This window comes from Rutidosis leptorrhynchoides, chromosome 1 (assembly GCF_046630445.1).
Source record: "Rutidosis leptorrhynchoides isolate AG116_Rl617_1_P2 chromosome 1, CSIRO_AGI_Rlap_v1, whole genome shotgun sequence".
Taxonomy (NCBI): Eukaryota; Viridiplantae; Streptophyta; class Magnoliopsida; order Asterales; family Asteraceae; genus Rutidosis; species Rutidosis leptorrhynchoides.
The window spans coordinates 719101864-719123079 of record NC_092333.1 but is presented as its reverse complement, the minus strand read 5'-3'; the positions used below and the strand labels follow the sequence as shown (position 1 = coordinate 719123079).

Sequence of the window (21216 nt, the reverse complement as noted above, 5' to 3'; positions counted from 1 at the left end):
TTTAAAGGATGAAATACCCAAAGGATCGGAGAAGCATCTTAATATTCGGGAAGATGGAACCCGGTATAGGGCTGAAAGAATTTGGGTACCAAAATTTGGAGATATGAGAGAAATGGTACTTAGAGAAGCTCATAAAACCAGATACTCAATACATCCGGGAACGGGGAAGATGTACAAGGATCTCAAGAAACATTTTTGGTGGCCAAGTATGAAAGCCGATGTTGCTAAATACGTAGGAGAATGTTTGACGTGTTCTAAGGTCAAAGCTGAGCATCAGAAACTATCAGGTCTACTTCAACAACCCGAAATCCCGGAATGGAAATGGGAAAACATTACCATGGATTTCATCACTAAATTGCCAAGGACTGCAAGTGGTTTTGATACTATTTGGGTAATAGTTGATCGTCTCACCAAATCAGCACACTTCCTGCCAATAAGAGAAGATGACAAGATGTAGAAGTTAGCATGACTGTATTTGAAGGAAGTCGTCTCCAGACATGGAATACCAATCTCTAGTATCTCTGATAGGGATGACAGATTTATTTCAAGATTCTGGCAGACATTACAGCAAGCATTAGGAACTCGTCTAGACATGAGTACTGCCTATCATCCACAAACTGATGGGCAGAGTGAAAGGACCATACAAATGCTTGAAGACTTGCTACGAGCATGTGTTATTGATTTCGGAAACAGTTGGGATCGACATCTACCGTTAGCAGAATTTTCCTACAATAACAGCTACCATTCAAGCATTGAGATGGCGCCGTTTGAAGCACTTTGGTCTCCGATTTGTTGGAGTGAAGTGGGGGATAGACAGATTACGGGTCCGGAGATAATGCAAGAAACTACCGAGAAGATCATCCAAATTCAACAACGGTTGAAAACCGCCCAAAGTCGACAAAAGAGCTACGCCGACATTAAAAGAAAAGATATAGAATTTGAAATTGGAGATATGGTCATGCTTAAGGTTGCACCTTGGAAAGGCGTTGTTCGATTTGGTAAACGAGGGAAATTAAATCCAAGGTATATTGGACCATTCAAGATTATTGATCGTGTCGGACCAGTAGCTTACCGACTTGAGTTACCTCAACAACTCGCGGCTGTACATAATACTTTCCACGTCTCGAATTTGAAGAAATGTTTTGCTAAAGAAGATCTCACTATTCCATTAGACGAAATCCAAATTAACGAAAAACTTCAATTCATCGAAGAACCCATCGAAATAATGGATCGTGAGGTTAAAAGACTTAAACAAAACAAGATACCAATTGTTAAGGTTCGATGGAATTCTCGTAGAGGACCCGAGTTCACTTGGGAATGAGAAGATCAGATGAAGAAGAAATACCCGCACTTATTTCCAGAAGATACGTCAACACCTCCAACTGCTTAAAATTTCGGGACGAAATTTATTTAACGGGTAGGTACTGTAGTGCCCCAAACTTTTCCATGTTTATATATATTAAATGAAATTGTTATTTACACGATTAAGTGTTTCCAACATGTTAAGCAATCAAACTTGTTAAGACTTGATTAATTGAAATAGCTTTCATATAGACAATTGACCACCCAAGTTGACCGGTGATTCACGAACGTTAAAACTTGTAAAAACTATATGATGACATATATATGATTATATATATAGTTAACATGATATTATGATAAGTAAGTATCTCATTAGGTATTTTAACATTGAATTTTATACATAAAATTGAGTTTATTGAATTAAGAAACTCGAAACGATATATATAACGATTATCGTTATAACAACGTCTTACTAAATACATATGAATCATATTAAGATATTGATACACTATGTTTAATCATGATAAATGATAAGTAAACATGTCATTATGTATATTAACAATGAACTACATGTGTAAAAACAAGACTACTAACTTAAGGATTTCGAAAAGAGACATATATGTAACGATTATCGTTGTAACGACATTTAAATGTATATATATCATATTAAGATATAGTAATATATCATAATATCATGATAATATAATAATTTAACATCTCATTAGATATAATAAACATTGGGTTAACAACATTTAACAAGATCGTTAACTTAAAGGATTCAAATCAACATTTACATGTAACGATTAACGATGACTTAACGACTCAGTTAAAATGTATATACATGTAGTGTTTTAATATGTATTCATACACTTTTGAAAGACTTCAAGACACTTATCAAAATACATCTACTTAACAAAAATGCTTACAATTACATCCTCGTTCATTTTCATCAACAATTCTACTCGTATGCACCCGTATTCGTACTCGTACAATACACAGCTTTTAGATGTATGTACTATTGGTATATACACTCTAATGATCAGCTCTTAGCAGCCCATGTGAGTCACTTAACACATGTGGGAACCATCATTTGGCAACTAGCATGAAATATCTCATAAAATTACAAAAATATGAGTAATCATTCATGACTTATTTACATGAAAACAAAATTACACATCCTTTATATCCAATCCATATACCAACGACCAAAAACACCTACAAACACTTTCATTCTTCAATTTTCTTCATCTAAGTGATCTCTCTCATGTTCTATCTTCAAGTTCTAAGTGTTCTTCATAAATTCTATAAGTTTTAGTTTCATAAAATCAAGAATACTTCCAAGTTTGCTAGCTTACTTCCAATCTTGTAAAGTGATCTTCCAACCTCGAGAAATCTTTCTTATTTACAGTAAGATATGTTTCTAATATAAGGTAATACTCATATTCAAATTTTGATTCAATTTCTATAACTATAACAATCTTATTTCGAGTGGAAATCTTACGTGAACTTGTTTTCGTGTCATGATTCTGCTTCAAGAACTTTCAAGCCATCCAAGGATCCTTTGAAGCTAGATCTATTTTTCTCATTTCCAGTAGGTTTATCCACAAAACCTGAGGTAGTAATGATGTTCATAACATCATTCAATTCATATATATATATATATATATATATATATATATATATATATATATATATAACTACCTTATTCGAAGGTTTAAACTTGAAATCACTAGAACATAGTTTAGTTAATTCTAAACTTGTTCGCAAACAAAAGTTAATCCTTCTAACTTGACTTTTAAAATCAACTAGACACATGTTCTATATCTATATGATATGCTAACTTAATGATTTAAAACCTGAAAACACGAAAAACACCGTAAAACCGGATATACGCCGTCGTAGTAACACCGCGGGCTGTTTTGGGTTAGTTAATTAAAAACTATGATAAACTTTGATTTAAAAGTTGTTATTCTGGGAAAATGATTTTTCTTATGAACATGAAACTATATCCAAAAATCATGGTTAAACTCAAAGTGGAAGTATGTTTTTCAAAATGGTCATCAAGACGTCGTTCTTTCGACTGAAATGACTACCTCTTACAAAAATGACTTGTAACTTATATTTTGGACTATAAACCTATACTTTTTCTGTTTATATTCATAAAATAGAGTTCAATATGAAACCATAGCAATTTGATTCACTCAAAACGGATTTAAAACGAAGAAGTTATGGGTAAAACAAGATTGGATATTTTTTTTTATTGTTGTAGCTACGGGAAATATTGTAACAATTCTATACAAATCATATCCTAGCTAACTTATATTGTATTATACATGTATTCTAATGTATTATGTAATCTTGGGATACCATAGACACCTATGCAAATGTTTTGACATATCATATCGACCCATCTATATATATTATTTGGAACAACCATAGACACTCTATATGCAGTAATGTTGGAGTTAGCTATACAGGGTTGAGGTTGATTCCAAAAATATATATAGTTTGAGTTGTGATCTAGCCTGAGACGTGTATACACTGGGTCGTGGATTGATTCAAGATAATATATATATCGATTTATTTTTGTACATCTAATTGTGGACAACTAGTTGTAGGTTACTAACGAGGACAGCTGACTTAATAAACTTAAAACATTAAAACGTATTAAAAATGTGGTAAATATATTTTTAACATACTTCGATATATATGTACATATTTGTTATAGGTTCGTGAATCGACCAGTGGCCAAGTCTTACTTCCCGACGAAGTAAAAATCTGTGAAAGTGAGTTATAGTCCCACTTTTAAAATCTAATATTTTGGGATGAGAATACATGCAGTTTTAGAAATATTTTATGAAATAGACACAAGTAATTGAAACTACATTATATGGGTGAATAATCGAAGCCGAATATGCCCCTTTTGCTTGGTAACCTAAGAATTAGTAAACTGATCTACTAATTGACGCGAATCCTAAAGATAGATCTATTGGGCCTAACGAACCCCATCCAAAGTACCGGATGCTTTAGTACTTCGATGTTATTTTATCATGTTCGAAGGATTTCCCGGAATGATAGGGGATATTCTTATATGCATCTTGTTAATGTCGGTTACCAGGTGTTCACCATATGAATGATTTTTATCTCTATGTATGGGATGTATATTGAAATATGAAATCTTGTGGTCTATTATTATGATTTGATAATATATAGGTTAAACCTATAACTCACCAACATTTTTGTTGACGTTTTAAGCATGTTTATTCTCAGGTGATTATTAAGAGCTTCCGTTGTTGCATACTAAAATAAGGACAAGATTTGGAGTCCATGCTTGTATGATATTATGTAAAAACTGCATTCAAGAAACTTATTTTTGATGTAATATATTCTTATTGTAAACCATTATGTAATGGTCATGTGTAAACGGTATATTTTAGATTATCATTATTTGATAATCTACGTAATGCTTTTTAAACCTTTATAGATAAAATAAAAAGTTATGGTTGTTTTAAAAATGAATGCAGTCTTTGAAAAATGTCTCATATAGAGGTCAAAACCTCGCAACGAAATCAATTAATATGGAACGTTTATAATCAATATGAACGGGACATTTCAGTTGGTATCCGAGCGTTGGTCTTAGAGAACCAGAAAATTGCATTAGTGTGTCTTACCGAGTTTGTTAGGATGCATTAGTGAGTCTGGACTTCGACCGTGTTTTTCTTCAAAAACGATTGCTTAACATTTTTTTGTTGGAAACTATATATTATTAACATGTAAATATTATATGAAATATTAATCGCTTAACATGTTTGATATTATGTTATAGATGTCTACCTCTAGTACAAATCCCATTGATTCACCTAATAATAATGAAGAGTCGAATATATTTTGGGAAGATTCACAAATTCTCGAAGAGAAACCAGAAGAGGAGGAACCGGAAGAGGAGGAACCGGAAGAAGAGGAACCAGAAGAGGAGGAATCGGAAGAGGAGGAACCAGAAGAAGAAGAGGTTTCGGAAGAAGAAATATTGATACCTATAGTAAATCGATTAAATAAAAGAAAATCCTCAACCAACTGACCAAAGTTAATAATGGTCAATGGTGTTTCCGCCGAGGAAGCAAAATATTGGGAAGATTACCAATTTTCCAATGAATCGGATCCCGATGAGGATTCTGATGATGTTATAGAAATTACCTCGACCCAATTTAATAAAGCGAGAGAAAATAATAAAGGAAAAGGTATAAAAATAGAGAAACCCGATTCCAACCCCGATGAACTTTATATGTATCGACAACATCCGTATTTCCTAAAATGTAACAATGACCCAGGAACCTCTAAACCACCAGGTTTTTCTAAACCATTATATAAAACGACGGCTCGTATTAGAGGAACACCATATATTCCTAGAAAATTAGGAAAATGAACCAAGTCCGAAGAAGAAGAAACCAGTGATTCAGATTAGAGGGTTGTAATCATGTTGTGTATTATATGTATTGTAGTGTGCTTGTACTTTTATGTTCTATGTAAAAATTGCTTGTATTGTTTGTTAATTATCTTTTACGAATCTAATCCTTGTCTATTTTACAGTATAAAAACAAAATGGATGTTAAGGGTAGACAACCGAATATTTTAGAAGACCTACCAGAGGATATGATTGAGGAAATCTTGTCTAGAGTCGGTCAGAATTCATTAGCACATTTAGTTATGGCGAAATTAACTTGTCAAACATTTGAAAGACTTTCCAAAAATGCCTTAGTTTATAAAAGGCTTTCCTTTGATAGGTGGAGTATATCACACTGGGGAGACCGTAAGTTACGCCGTGTTTTCTTTAAAGCATTAAATGCAGGGAACCCAAATTCAATTTTACGCTACGGGTTAAGAACCTATTTTGACTCAACATATCTCAACATAGGATTTCGTGAATTAGAAAAAGCTTTTAACATGCAACATAAAGAAGCATGTTATGTTTACGGGTTAGTGATGTTCGCTTCTTACAAAAGTGAGAAAAAGAACATCGGATTGCAACTTTTAAATAAAACCTTTCCACAAGTGACGGATTCAGTAGTTGGGGTGAGAAACAATGTTTTTAGATTATTACGGGGCTGTTGGACATTACGAAACCCTCGTTCTTTTGATGACATTACAACATGCTGCCTAGCCAATGGTCATAACGGTTATTTTCCACAAGACCAAGGATGGGAAGTCATCTTAGTAAAACCAGAATGCATGACTTGTTTCTGGACATATGAATTACGTGTCTTTATTTCCTTTGCTGAATAACTTGCGTATTAACTAGATTTATCTTCAAAACTGTCCGGTATCAAAGTGTACTATATTTCATGTTATATGTAATATAGCTAAGTTTTAAGTTTGAAGAATATTTATATGTGATATATTATTATAATCAGTTTTTCATATGGAAATTTAGTAGTTGAATTGTATATTAGCTACTAAGTATGAACTTAACGGGTAGGTAGTACCCGAATTTAAACTTATAAAACGCTAATATGAAGAAAAAGCTTTTATAAATGAGTTCATATTATGCTACGAAATACTATTGACTACTCTTAATATTCTGTATGATTAACTCGATTCAGTTGGCTATTTTGAAGGAAATGGCAACGACTACTCGACACACCATGAATATGAGCGAAGAGGAATTTTGTACTTTTCTTGCTGCAAACATAGCTACAGTACAGGCTGCGCTACATACCAACCATAACTCTGAATCTAGCAATACAGCTAACGGCGCAAGAAATCGTGTAGGATGCACCTACAAAGAATTCACTGCCTGCAAACCTTTGGAATTTGATGCAACCAAAGGACCAATTGGATTGAAATGGTGGATCGAGAAATTCGAATCGGTGTTTGCCATAAGTAAGTGTACTGAAGAGGACAAAGTAAGTTACGCTACGCATACCTTCACAGGTACTGCGTTAACGTGGTGGAACACCTATCTTGAACAGGTAGGACAAAATGCTGCTTACGCACTACCGTGATCGGCATTCAAGCAATTGATGAACGAGCAGTACCGTCCTAGAAACGAAGTCAATAAACACAAGGTAGAGCTTAAAGAGTTACGAACACAAGGGTTCGATGTTACCACATATGAACGACGATTCACAGAGTTGTGCCTATTGTGTCCGGGAGCATTAGAAGATGAAGAAGAGAAGATCAACGCATTTGTAAAAGGGTTACCAGTAAGAATTCAAGAAGATGTGAGTTCACACGAGCCCGCTTCTATACAGAAGGCAAGTCGAATGGCTCATAAACTCATAAATCAAATTGAGGGAAGAATTAAAGAGCAGGCGGCCGAAGAAGCCATCACGAAACAACTCAAGATGAAGTGGGAGGAAAACGGTGACAAGAGTCACCAGTACAACAACAACAACAACAACAACAATTACAACCACAATCGCAACAACTATCCCAACAATCGCAACAATAACCGCAATCCTAACAATAACTACAACAAATATCCCAACAACAATAACAACTACAACAACCGTTTCAACAACAATAACAATCCTAATAACAACCTCAATAACAACAACGGCAACAAAAACCAAAAACAACCATGTCATAGGTGTGAAGAAAATCATCAGGGGTTTTACACGACATTTTGCAATAGGTGTAAAAGAAATGGTCATAGCGCGACAAAGTGTGAGGTCTACGGACCAAAGTTTAACAGAACTAAAGGAACAAATAATGTCGGAACAAGTAATGCCGAAACAAATAGTGTCGGAGCAAGTAATACCAACACTGTTTGTTATAAATGTGGAAAACCGGGCCACATTATTAGAAATTTCCCGAATCAGGGGAATACTAATGGGCAGTGCCGTGGAAGAGTTTTCAATATTAATGCGGCAGAAGCACAGGAAGACCCGGGCTTGTTACGGGTACGTTTCTTATTGACGATAAATCTGCTTATGTTTTATTTGATTCGGGTACGGATAGAAGCTATATGAGTAGAGAATTTTGCGCTAAATTAAGTTGCCCATTGACACCTTTGGATAGTAAATTTTTACTCGAATTTGCAAACGGTAAATTAATTTCAGCAGATAATATATGTTGGGAGAGAGAAATTAAACTGGGGGATGAAACGTTTAAAATTGATTTAATACCAGTCGAGTTAGGGAGTTTTGACATAATAATTGGCATGGACTGGTTGAAAAAGGTGAGAGCATAGGTCATTTGTTACAAAAATGCGATTCGCATTATGCGTGAAAAAGAAAAACCTTTAATGGTGTACGGAGAAAAGAACAACACGAAGTTAAATCTTATTAGTAGTTTGAAGGCACAAAAACTAATAAGAAAAGGTTGTTACGTCATTCTAGCACACATCGAGGAAGTTAAGCCTGAAGAAATGAACATCAGTGATGTTCCCGTCGTAAAAGAATTTTCCGATGTATTTCCGAAAGAATTACCGGGATTACCCCCACATCGATCCGTTGAATTTCAAATAGACCTTGTACCAGGAGCTGCACCAATAGCTCGTGCTCCATACAGACTCGCACCCAGCGAAATGAAAGAATTACAAAGTCAGTTACAGGAACTTTTAGAGCGTGGTTTCATTCGACCAAGTACATCACCATGGGGAGCTCCTGTTCTGTTTGTCAAGAAGAAAGATGGTACATTCAGGTTGTGTATCGACTACCGAGAGTTGAACAAACTTACCATCAAGAACCGTTACCCATTACCAAGAATCAACATGTTATTTGATCAACTACAAGGCTCGTCTGTTTATTCGAAGATCGATTTACGTTCTGGATATCACCAAATGCGGGTGAAAGAGGATGACATTCCGAAGACTGCTTTTAGGACGCGTTACAGTCATTACGAGTTTATGGTTATGCCGTTTGGATTGACTAACATACCAGCTGTGTTCATGGACCTCATGAACCGAGTGTGTGGGCCATATCTTGACAAGTTTGTCATTGTTTTCATCGATGACATACTTATTTACTCGAAGAATGATCAAGAGCACGAAGAACATTTGAGAAAAGTGCTAGAGTTGCTGAGAAAAGAAAAACTGTACGCTAAGTTTTCAAAGTGTGCATTTTGGTTGGAAGAAGTTCAATTCCTCGGTCACATAGTGAACAAAGAAGGTATTCAGGTGGATCCATCAAAGATTGAAACTGTTGAAAAGTGGGAAACCCCGAAAACTCCAAAACACATACGCTAGTTTTTAGGACTAGCTGGTTACTACGGAAGGTTCATCCAAGATTTTTCCAGAATAGCAAAACCCTTGACTGCATTAATGCATAAAGGGAAGAAATTTGAATGGAAAGATGAATACGAGAAAGCGTTTCAATTGTTAAAGAAAAAGTTAACTACGGCACCTATATTGTCATTACCTGAAGGGAATGATGATTTTGTGATATATTGTGACGCCTCAAAGCAAGGTCTCGGTTGTGTATTAATGCAACGAACAAAAGTAATTGCTTATGTGTCTAGACAATTGAAGATTCACGAGCAGAATTATTATACGACGCATGATTTGGAATTAAGCGCGGTTGTTTTTGCATTAAAGACTTGGAGGCACTACTTATATGGGGTCAAAAGTATTATATATACCGACCACGAAAGTCTTCAACACATATTTAATCAGAAACAACTGAACATGAGGCAGCGCAGATGGATTGAATTGTTGAATGATTATGACTTTGAGATTCGTTATCACCCGGGGAAGGCAAATGTGGTAGCCGACCTTGAGCAGAAAGGACAGAGAACCCATTCGTGTAAAATCTATGAATATAATGATTCACACTAACCTTACTACTCAAATAAAGGAGGCGCAACAAGGAGTTTTAAAAGAGGGAAATTTAAAGGATGAAATACCCAAAGGATCGGAGAAGCATCTTAATATTCGGGAAGATGGAACCCGGTATAGGGCTGAAAGAATTTGGGTACCAAAATTTAGAGATATGAGAGAAATGGTACTTAGAGAAGCTCATAAAACCAGATACTCAATACATCCTGGAACGGGGAAGATGTACAAGGATCTCAAGAAATATTTTTGGTGGCCAAGTATGAAAGCCGATGTTGCTAAATACGTAGGGGAATGTTTGACGTGTTCTAAGGTCAAAGCTGAGCATCAGAAACCATCAGGTCTACTTCAACAACCCGAAATCCCAAAATGGAAATGGGAAAACATTACCATGGATTTCATCACTAAATTGCCAAGGATTGCAAGTGGTTTTGATACTATTTGGGTAATAGTTGATCGTCTCACCAAATCAGCACACTTCCTGCCAATAAGAGAAGATGACAAGATGGAGAAGTTAGCATGACTGTATTTGAAGGAAGTCGTCTCCAGACATGGAATACCAATCTCTATTATCTCTGATAGGGATGGCAGATTTATTTCAAGATTCTGGCAGACATTACAGCAAGCATTCGGAACTCGTCTAGACATGAGTACTGCCTATCATCTACAAACTGATGGGCAGAGTGAAAGGACGATACAAACGCTTGAAGATATGCTACGAGCATGTGTTATTGATTTCAGAAACAGTTGGGATCGACATCAACCATTAGCAGAATTTTCCTACAACAACAGCTACCATTCAAGCATTGAGATGGCGCCGTTTGAAGCACTTTATGGTAGAAAGTGCAGGTCTCTGATTTGTTGGAGTGAAGTGGGGGATAGACATATTACGGGTCCAGAGATAATACAAGAAACTACCGAGAAGATCATCCAAATTCAACAACGGTTGAAAACCGCCCAAAGTCGACAAAAGAGCTACGCCGACATTAAAAGAAAAGATATAGAATTTGAAATTGGAGAGATGGTCATGCTTAAGGTTGCACCTTGGAAAGGCGTTGTTCGATTTGGCAAACGAGGGAAATTAAATCCAAGGTATATTGGACCATTCAAGATTATTGATCGTGTCGGACCAGTAGCTTACCGACTTGAGTTACCTCAACAACTCGCGGCTGTACATAACACTTTCCACGTCTCGAATTTGAAGAAATGTTTTGCTAAAGAAGATCTCACTATTCTGTTAGACGAAATCCAAATCAACGAAAAACTTCAATTCATCGAAGAACCCGTCGAAATAATGGATCGTGAGGTTAAAAGACTTAAACAAAACAAGATACCTATTGTTAAGGTTCGATGGAATGCTCGTAGAGGACCCGAGTTCACTTGGGAATGAGAAGATCAGATGAAGAAGAAATACCCGCACTTATTTCCAGAAGATACGTCAACACCTCCAACTGCTTAAAATTTCGGGACGAAATTTATTTCACGGGTAGGTACTGTAGTGACCCGAACTTTTCCATGTTTATATATATTAAATGAAATTGTTATTTACATGATTAAGTGTTTCCAACATGTTAAGCAATCAAACTTATCAAGACTTGATTAATTGAAATAGGTTTCATATAGACAATTAACCACCCAAGTTGACCGGTGATTCACGAACGTTAAAACTTGTAAAAACTATATGATGACATATATATGATTATATATATAGTTAACTTGATATTATGATAAGTAAGTATCTCATTAGGTATTTTAACAATGAGTTTTATACATAAAATTGAGTTTATTGAATTAAGAAACACAAAACGATATATATAACGATTATCGTTATAACAACGTCTTACTAAATATATATGAATCATATTAAGATATTGATACACTATGTTTAATCATGATAAATGATAAGTAAACATGTCATTATGTATATTAACAATGAACTACATATATAAAAACAAGACTACTAACTTAAGGATTTCGAAAAGAGACATATATGTAACGATTATCGTTGTAACGACATTTAAATGTATATATATCATATTAAGATATAGTAATATATCATAATATCATGATAATATAATAATTTAACATCTCATTAGATATAATAAACATTGGGTTAACAACATTTAACAAGATCGTTAACTTAAAGGTTTCAAATCAACATTTACATGTAACGACTAACGATGACTTAACGACTCAGTTAAAATGTATATACATGTAGTGTTTTAATATGTATTCATACACTTTTGAAAGACTTCAAGACACTTATCAAAATACATCTACTTAACAAAAATGCTTACAATTACAGCCTCGTTCAGTTTCATCAACAATTCTACTCGTATGCACCCGTATTCGTACTCGTACAATACACAACTTTTAGATGTATGTACTATTAGTATATACACTCCAATGATCAGCTCTTAGCAGCCCATGTGAGTCACTTAACACATGTGGGAACCATCATTTGGCAACTAGCATGAAATATCTCATAAAATTACAAAAATATGAGTAATCATTCATGACTTATTTACATGAAAACAAAATTACACATCCTTTATATCCAATCCATATACCAACGACCAAAAAACCTACAAACACTTTCATTCTTCAATTTTCTTCATCTAAGTGATCTCTCTCAAGTTCTATCTTCAAGTTCTAAGTGTTCTTCATAAATTCTATAAGTTTTAGTTTCATAAAATCAAGAATACTTCCAAGTTTGCTAGCTTACTTTCAATCTTGTAAAGTGATCTTCCAACCTCAAGAAATCTTTATTATTTACAGTAAGATATCTTTCTAATATAATGTAATACTCATATTCAAATTTTGATTCAATTTCTATAACTCTAACAATCTTATTTCGAGTGGAAATCTTACTTGAACTTGTTTTCGTGTCATGATTCTGCTTCAAGAACTTTCAAGCCATCCAAGGATCCTTTGAAGCTAGATCTATTTTTCTCATTTCCAGTAGGTTTATCCACAAAACCTGACGTAGTAATGATGTTCATAACATCATTCGATTCATATATATATATATATATATATATATATATATATATATATATATATATATATATATATATATATATATATATATATATATATAACTACCTTATTCGAAGGTTTAAACTTCAAATCACTAGAACATAGTTTAGTTAATTCTAAACTTGTTCGCAAACAAAAGTTAATTCTTCTAATTTAACTTTTAAAATCAACTAGACACATGTTATATATCTATATGATATGCTAACTTAATGATTTAAAACCTGAAAACACGAAAAACACCGTAAAACCGGATATACGCCGTCGTAGTAACACCGCGGGCTGTTTTGGGTTAGTTAATTAAAAACTATAATAAACTTTGATTTAAAAGTTGTTATTCTGGGAAAATGATTTTTCTTATGAACATGAAACTATATCCAAAAATCATGGTTAAACTCAAAGTGGAAGTATGTTTTTCAAAATGGTCATCAAGACGTCGTTCTTTCGACTGAAATGACTACCTCTTACAAAAATGACTTGTAACTTATATTTCCGACTACAAACCTATACTTTTTCTGTTTAGATTCATAAAATAGAGTTCAATATGAAACCATAGCAATTTGATTCACTCAAAACGGATTTAAAATGAAGAAGTTATGGGTAAAACAAGATTGGATATTTTTTTTTTATTGTTGTAGCTACGGGAAATATTGTAAAAATTCTATACAAATCATATCCTAGCTAACTTATATTGTATTATACATGTATTCTAATATATTATGTAATCTTGGGATACCATAGACACGTATGCAAATGTTTTGACATATCATATCGACCCATCTATATATATTATTTGGAACAACCATAGACACTCTATATGCAGTAATGTTGGAGTTAGCTATACAGGGTTGAGGTTAATTCCAAAAATATATATAGTTTGAGTTGTGATCTAGCCTGAGACGTGTATACACTGGGTCGTGGATTGATTCAAGATAATATATATATCGATTTATTTCTGTACATCTAATTGTGGACAACTAGTTGTAGGTTACTAACGAGGACAGCTGACTTAATAAACTTAAAACATTAAAACGTATTAAAAATGTTGTAAATATATTTTGAACATACTTTGATATATATGTACATATTTGTTATAGGTTCGTGAATCGACCAGTGTCCAAGTCTTACTTCCCGACGAAGTAAAAATCTGTGAAAGTGAGTTATAGTCCCACTTTTAAAATCTAATATTTTGGGATGAGAATACATGCAGTTTTAGAAATGTTTTACGAAATAGACACAAGTAATTGAAACTACATTATATGGGTGAATGATCGAATCCGAATATGCCCCTTTTGCTTGGTAACCTAAGAATTAGTAAACCGATCTACTAATTGAAGCGAATCCTAAAGATAGATCTATTGGGCCTAACGAACCCCATCCAAAGTACCGGATGCTTTAGTACTTCGATGTTGTTTTATCTTGTCTGAAGGATTTCCCAGAATGATAGGGGATCTTCTTATATGCATCTTGTTAATGTCGGTTACCAGGTATTCACCATATGAATGATTTTTATCTCTATGTATGGGATGTATATTGAAATATGAAATCTTGTGGTCTATTATTATGATTTGATAATATATAGGTTAAACCTATAACTCACCAACATTTTTGTTGACGTTTTAAGCATGTTTATTCTCAGGTGATTTTTAAGAGCTTCCGCTGTTGCATACTAAAATAAGGACAAGATTTGGAGTCCATGCTTGTATGATATTATGTAAAAACTGCATTCAAGAAACTTATTTTTGATGTAATATATTCTTATTGTAAACCATTATGTAATGGTCGTGTGTAAACGATATATTTTAGATTATCATTATTTGATAATCTACGTAATGCTTTTTAAACCTTTATAGATAAAATAAAGGTTATGGTTGTTTTAAAAATGAATGCAGTCTTTGAAAAACGTCTCATATAGAGGTCAAAACCTCGCGACGAAATCAATTAATATGGAACGTTTATAATCAATATGAACGAGACATTTAACTTACCTGTGAGATAGAATTCTCAGAGACCTGTTTTAGCCGACTCATAGGAAAGTCGTTCGATTTGGTTTTCCATAGCTACGTAAGCGTAACCTCGATTTTTCAATAATTTTTCTTCTAAACATATGCACGGTCCTTCTCTGCATAAAGTAATGAACTCAGTATTGGAATGTGTCTGATTGTTCGAACATTTCCTTTCATGTGACCATTTTCGGCATTTATGACATCTTTTAAGGTGTCGTGCTCTTCTTTTTGTTATGGATTTTGATTTTCCTTTACCAAAATGTATCTTATTATGATTCTTCCTGAGTTCTTTCCTTACTTCGTCCATTTTGCCTCTTATGAATGATACCAGTTCACTCGGGAAAGTGTTATTATTACGTTTAGTAATCATAGCGTGTAGTAGTAGACCATGGTTCAGATCAAAGGAATTCTTCATCTCGTAAAACCTAAAAGAAATAAAAATTCAGAATGGAGGGAGAAGACTAGTTCTTTAGGGTCTGCTAGGGAAAGACCATTCGGATTCCATTCTCGAGAACTACACGAAAACAGAACATCTAACTCTAACAGAAATTCATATTACCCTTAAAAGATTCGAAATTTTCGACACTTAGTTAGCTGTGGTGTCGAAATTGTGATTAACTTCATCTTCAACTTCCATTGGATTATCTATGTAATGTTTAACTCTGTGACCATTAACTTTAAATTCAATCCCATTTGAATTTATTAACTCTACTGTTCCGTATGGGAAAACTCTTTTGACTATTAATGGTCCAGACCATCTTGATTTCAATTTTCCAGGAAATAGCTTGAATCTTGAATTGAAAAGAAGAACTCTGTCTCCTTCCTTAAATTCTTTTGAACTTCGGATTCTTTTATCATGCCATTTCTTCATTCTTTCCTTATAGATTAACGAATTTTCATATGCATCATGTATTAATTCTTCTAATTCGTTTAGTTGACTTAACCGTAGATGTCTAGCTTCATGCAAATCAAGATTACATGCCTTCAAAGCCCAGAATGCTTTGTGCTCAATTTCTACTGGAAGGTGACATGCTTTTCCGTAAACGAGTTTAAAAGGTGTGGTGCCAATTGGAGATTTGTAGGCTGTTCTAAAAGCCCATAGTGCATCCTCTAATTTCATGGACCATTCCTTCATATTTGATCCTACGGTTTTCTCTAGAATACGTTTTAAAGCTCGGTTGGTATTTTCAACTTGTCCACTTGTTTTTGGATGATAAGCAGTTGAGATTTTATGAGTTACTCCATATCTTTTGAGAACTTTCTCAAGTTGATTATTACAAAAATGAGTACCCCGATCACTTATTAAAGCTTTCGGTGTTCCGAACCTAGCAAAAAGACGTTTTAAGAAGTTGACTACAACTCGTGCATCATTAGTTGGGAGAGCTTGTGCTTCCGCCCATTTAGATACATTATCAATGGCAACGAAAATGTAGAGATTATTATGAGATTTTGGAAATGGACCCATAAAGTCAATACCCCAAACGTCAAATACTTCACATACTTGAATGACATTTTGAGGCATTTCATCACGATGACTTATTTTTACGGCCCTTTGACAAGCATCACAGGATTTACAAAGAAGATGTGCGTCTTTGAAAATTGTAGGCCAATAAAATCCAGCATCTTAGACTTTTCTTGCTGTGAGTTGAGGCCCATAATGCCCTCCTGTTGGTCCTGTGTGACAATGATTTAAGATTTGACTAGCTTCATCCCCGAATATGCATCGGCGTATTATTCCATTGGGACAACTTTTAAACAAATGTGGATCTTCCCAAAAATAGTGTTTTATGTCACTAAAGAATTTCTTTCGTTTTTGGTATGACAACCCTTTTTCAAGGAATCCACATACTAAGTAGGTTGCATAGTCTGCAAACCATGGAATTTTATTATAATCGATTTTCAATAGATATTCATCAGGAAAGTTGTCTTGTATAGCCGATTCATTTAGAACTTCTAATTCAGGATTTTCAAGGCGAGAAAGATGATCAGCGGCGAGATTTTCAGCTCCCTTTTTGTCTCGGATTTCAATATCGAACTCTTGTAAGAGTAATATCCAACGGATTAATCGTGGTTTGACATCTTATTTTGAAAATAGGTATCTAAGAGCAGAATGATCAGTATAGACAACCGTTTTAGCTAGAACGAGATATGAACGAAATTTGTTAAAAGCAAAGACAATAGCAAGGAGTTCTTTTTCAGTAGTTGTGTAATTCGTTTGTGCTCCTTGTAACGTCTTACTAGCGTAATAAATAGGTTGAAATCGTTTTTCAATCATTTGTCCTAAAACGGCTCCCATTGCAAAATCACTTGCATCGCACATGAGTTCAAATGGTAGATTCCAATTTGGAGTTATCATGATCGGCGCATTAGTGAGTTTTTCTTTAAGAATATTAAAAGATTTGATGCATTCATCTGAAAAGATGAATGGAGCATCCTTTTCTAGGAGTTTATTCATAGGAGTGGCAATTTTAGAAAAGTCTTTTATGAAACATCGGTAAAAACCGGCATGCCCTATAAAACTCCTAACTCCTCTAACATTGGTGAGATGTGGAAGTTTAGCAATTACATCTACTTTAGCTCTATCCACTTCAATTCCTTCCTTTGAAATTTTATGACCAAGAACGATGCATTCTTTAACCATGAAATGTCATTTCTCCCAATTAAGTACTAGATTTGATTGCTCGCATCTAATAAGCATTCGTTCAAGATTAACTAGACATGTTTCAAAAGTATCACCAAAGACTGAAAAGTCATCCATGAAAACTTCCATGCATTCTTCTATCATGTCGTGAAAAATCGCCATCATGCATCTTTGAAAGGTTGCAGGGGCGTTGCAAAGTCCAAATGGCATGCGTTTGTAAGCAAAAGTACCATAAGGGCACGTGAAGGTAGTTTTCTCTTGGTCCTCGGGTGCAATTGGAATTTGAAAGTATCCGGAGAAACCGTCAAGAAAACAATAGTAACTATTCCCGGCTAACCTTTCCAACATTTGATCAATGAAAGGTAAGGGAAAGTGATCTTTTCTGGTGGTATCATTTAATTTTCTATAATTAATACAAACACGCCATCCTGTTACAGTCCTAGTAGGAATAAGCTCATCTTTTTCATTTGTGATGACAGTCATGCCACCCTTCTTAGGTATGCATTGAACTGGCTTACCCATGGACTATCAGAGATTGAATAAATTAAACCTGCATCGAGCAGTTTAATAATTTCTTTCTTAACAACATCTTGCATATTTGGATTTAGTCTTCGTTGGCATTGCACATATGTTTTATGACCTTCTTCCATAAGGATTTTATGTGTGCAATACAAAGGACTTATACCTTTAATGTCATGAATCTTCCATGCAATAGCTGGTTTATGAGCTTTTAGCACAGAAATGAGTTGAGATTTTTCATTTTCCGTAAGAGAAGATGATATTATTACAGGTAATTCAGATTCACCATGTAAATAAGCGTATTCCAAATGGGTTGGAAGTGGCTTTAACTCTAATATCGGTGGTTCTTCTATCGATGATTTGTATCGATATCTGTCTTTCTCTTTCAACATTTGAAGTTCTTCTGTTGTTGGTTCGTAATCATTAGCCATGAGTGCGGCTAATATTTCAGCTTCATCAATTGGTTCAGTTCCTTCTCCTAAAGAACATTCTCCTGTTCCTTGTAATTCTGGAAATTCTTCTAACAATTCTGCATGTGAATCTATAGTTTGAATATAATAACATGTATCATCTGCAGATTGCGGTTGTTGCATGGCTTTATCCACAGAAAAGGTAACACTCTCATCCTCTATACTTAGGGTCAGTTTCTTATCGAACACGTCTATTATTACTTTAGCTGTGTTTAAGAATGGTCTTCCTAATATGAGAGGAACTCGAGAATCTTCTTCCATGTCCAGAATAACAAAATCTACTGGAAATACTAAAGTACCAACTTTAACTAGCATGTTCTCCATTATCCCTCTAGGATATTTTACTGATTGATCGGCTAGTTGTATGCTTATTCGTGTTGGTTTCAATTCTCCGAGGTCTAGTTTAGCGTATAATGAATACGGCATTAAATTTATACTAGCACCTAAGTCTGCCAATGCTTCTATTGAACTAAGACTACCCAGAAAACATGGAATTGTGAAACTTCCTGGATCTGAAAGTTTTTCTGGTAGTTCATTCAACAGCACTGCAGAATAATTAGCATTCATTGTAACAGCCGAGTGTTCTTCCATTTTCTTTCTATTTGTGATTAGATCTTTCAGGAATTTAGCATATCTTGGCATTCTTGTAATCACATCAATGAAAGGAAGATTGACATTTATTTGTTTAAACATATCTAAAAATTTGGATTGCTCAGCTTCAAGTCTTTCTTTTCTCATTTTACTTGGGTAAGGAAGTGGTGGTTGATATGGTTTAACATAAGGCTTTGCCTTAACTGTGTTATATTCATTAACCTTTTCAACTACCGGTTCTGTTTTCTTATCTTGCTCAGATTGTGGTGGCTGTGTAGTAGGAATAGAGTCATCAATAATTACAGGTATTTCAGGTGGTTTAAGTGTAATACCACTTCTTGTGGTAATGGCTTTAACTGTTTCATTTCGGGGGTTAGCATTTGTATCACTAGGTAAACTCCCCGGTTTTCTTTTACCTATCAACCTTGCTAGGTTGCTTACTTCTTGTTCCAGATTTTGAATAGAAGCTTGTTGATTTCTAAATGCTTGAGCAATTTGTTCATTAGTTTGTTTCTGAGATGTGAAAAACTGCGTTTGAGATTCAACTAGCTTCGAAATCATGTCTTCTAAATTTTCCTTTTTATCATCGGTTTGTGGTGGTTTATTTCGAAAAATAGGTCTTTGCTGGTTGTAAGTATTATTAGATACTTGTTGATTGCTAGGACCTTGTTGGTTGTTGTATGGAACATTTCGGTTATAATTCTAATTTTGATTGTAGTTTGGTCTTGGCGGTTGATAATTATTTTGATAATTATTTCCAGAACTTTGGTTCATGTATGAAACATTCTCTCTTTGTTCCATTGTTTGTTCAATACTGAGACAATCTTTTGTCAAATGTGGCCTCCACACTGCTCACAACTAATTTGTATTGCGTGAATATCTTTAGTCATCTTTTCCATTCGTCTCTCGAAAGCGTCTAACTTTGCGGAAATGGAATCAAAGTCATGGCTAGAATCGGCTCTAGCCGCTTTAGATGATCTAACGATGTCTTTTTCTTGATGCCACTCATGTGAGTGGGAGGCTGTGTTATCAATAATTTTGTATGCTTCAGTTGCCGTTTTCTTCATAATGGAACCACAAGCTGCTATGTCGATGTCTTTTCGTGTAGTAATATCGCATCCTTGGTAGAATATTTGTACTATTTGATAAGTGTCTAAACCATGTTGAGGACATCCTCTAAACAACTTTCCAAATCTTGTCCACGCCTCATATAAAGTTTCATTTGGCTTTTGTGTGAACGTAACAATTTCTCCTTGAAGTCTCACGGCTTTAGATACCGGAAAGAATCTTTTAAGAAATTTCTCAACTAAGACATCCCATGTGTCAATCGCCCCTTCAGGTAACGATTCTAACTAATCTTTGGCTTCTCCCTTTAAAGTCCAGGGAAATAACATGAGATAGATCTGTTCATCCTCAACTTCTCTGATTTTGAATAGAGTATAAATCCTATTAAAGGTACGAAGATGTTCGTTTGGATCTTCTTTTAGCGTACCACTAAATTGGCATTGATTAGTTACCATGGGTAGAATTTGTCCTTTGATTTCATAATCTGGCACATTAATGTCTAGTTGAGTAATGGCATGACCTTGGCCAGTGCGTGTAGCTCTCATTCAATCTTCCATACTTAGAGGTTCCTGATTTTCCATGATTGAATTTGTTTAATCTGAATCACTAGAGGATTCTGATTTAATGGTTTCTTTCTCAACATTCTCTGGTTGAATGATTTGTGGTTCAGGAGGAATAATTAGTGGTTCAGGATCTCTGAATTGTCCCTGAATATCCTCCGGGTTCTCAATTGTGAGGTCGGGTTCAAAAAATGGATTATCGGAAATTTGAATTGGAGTACTTGGTCGACTAGATGATAATTCTAAAGAAAAATCA

At 34.6% G+C, this 21216-nt stretch overlaps 1 non-coding gene across 1 annotated transcript; it reads left to right on the top strand.

Annotated features, from left to right (window-relative positions):
* Positions 1 to 20490: 20490 nt before the first annotated feature.
* LOC139887207 (small nucleolar RNA R71) lies at positions 20491 to 20597 on the top strand. Its single transcript, XR_011773046.1, has one exon. It is a non-coding gene; the product is annotated as a small nucleolar RNA R71 (small nucleolar RNA).
* Positions 20598 to 21216: the final 619 nt, after the last annotated feature.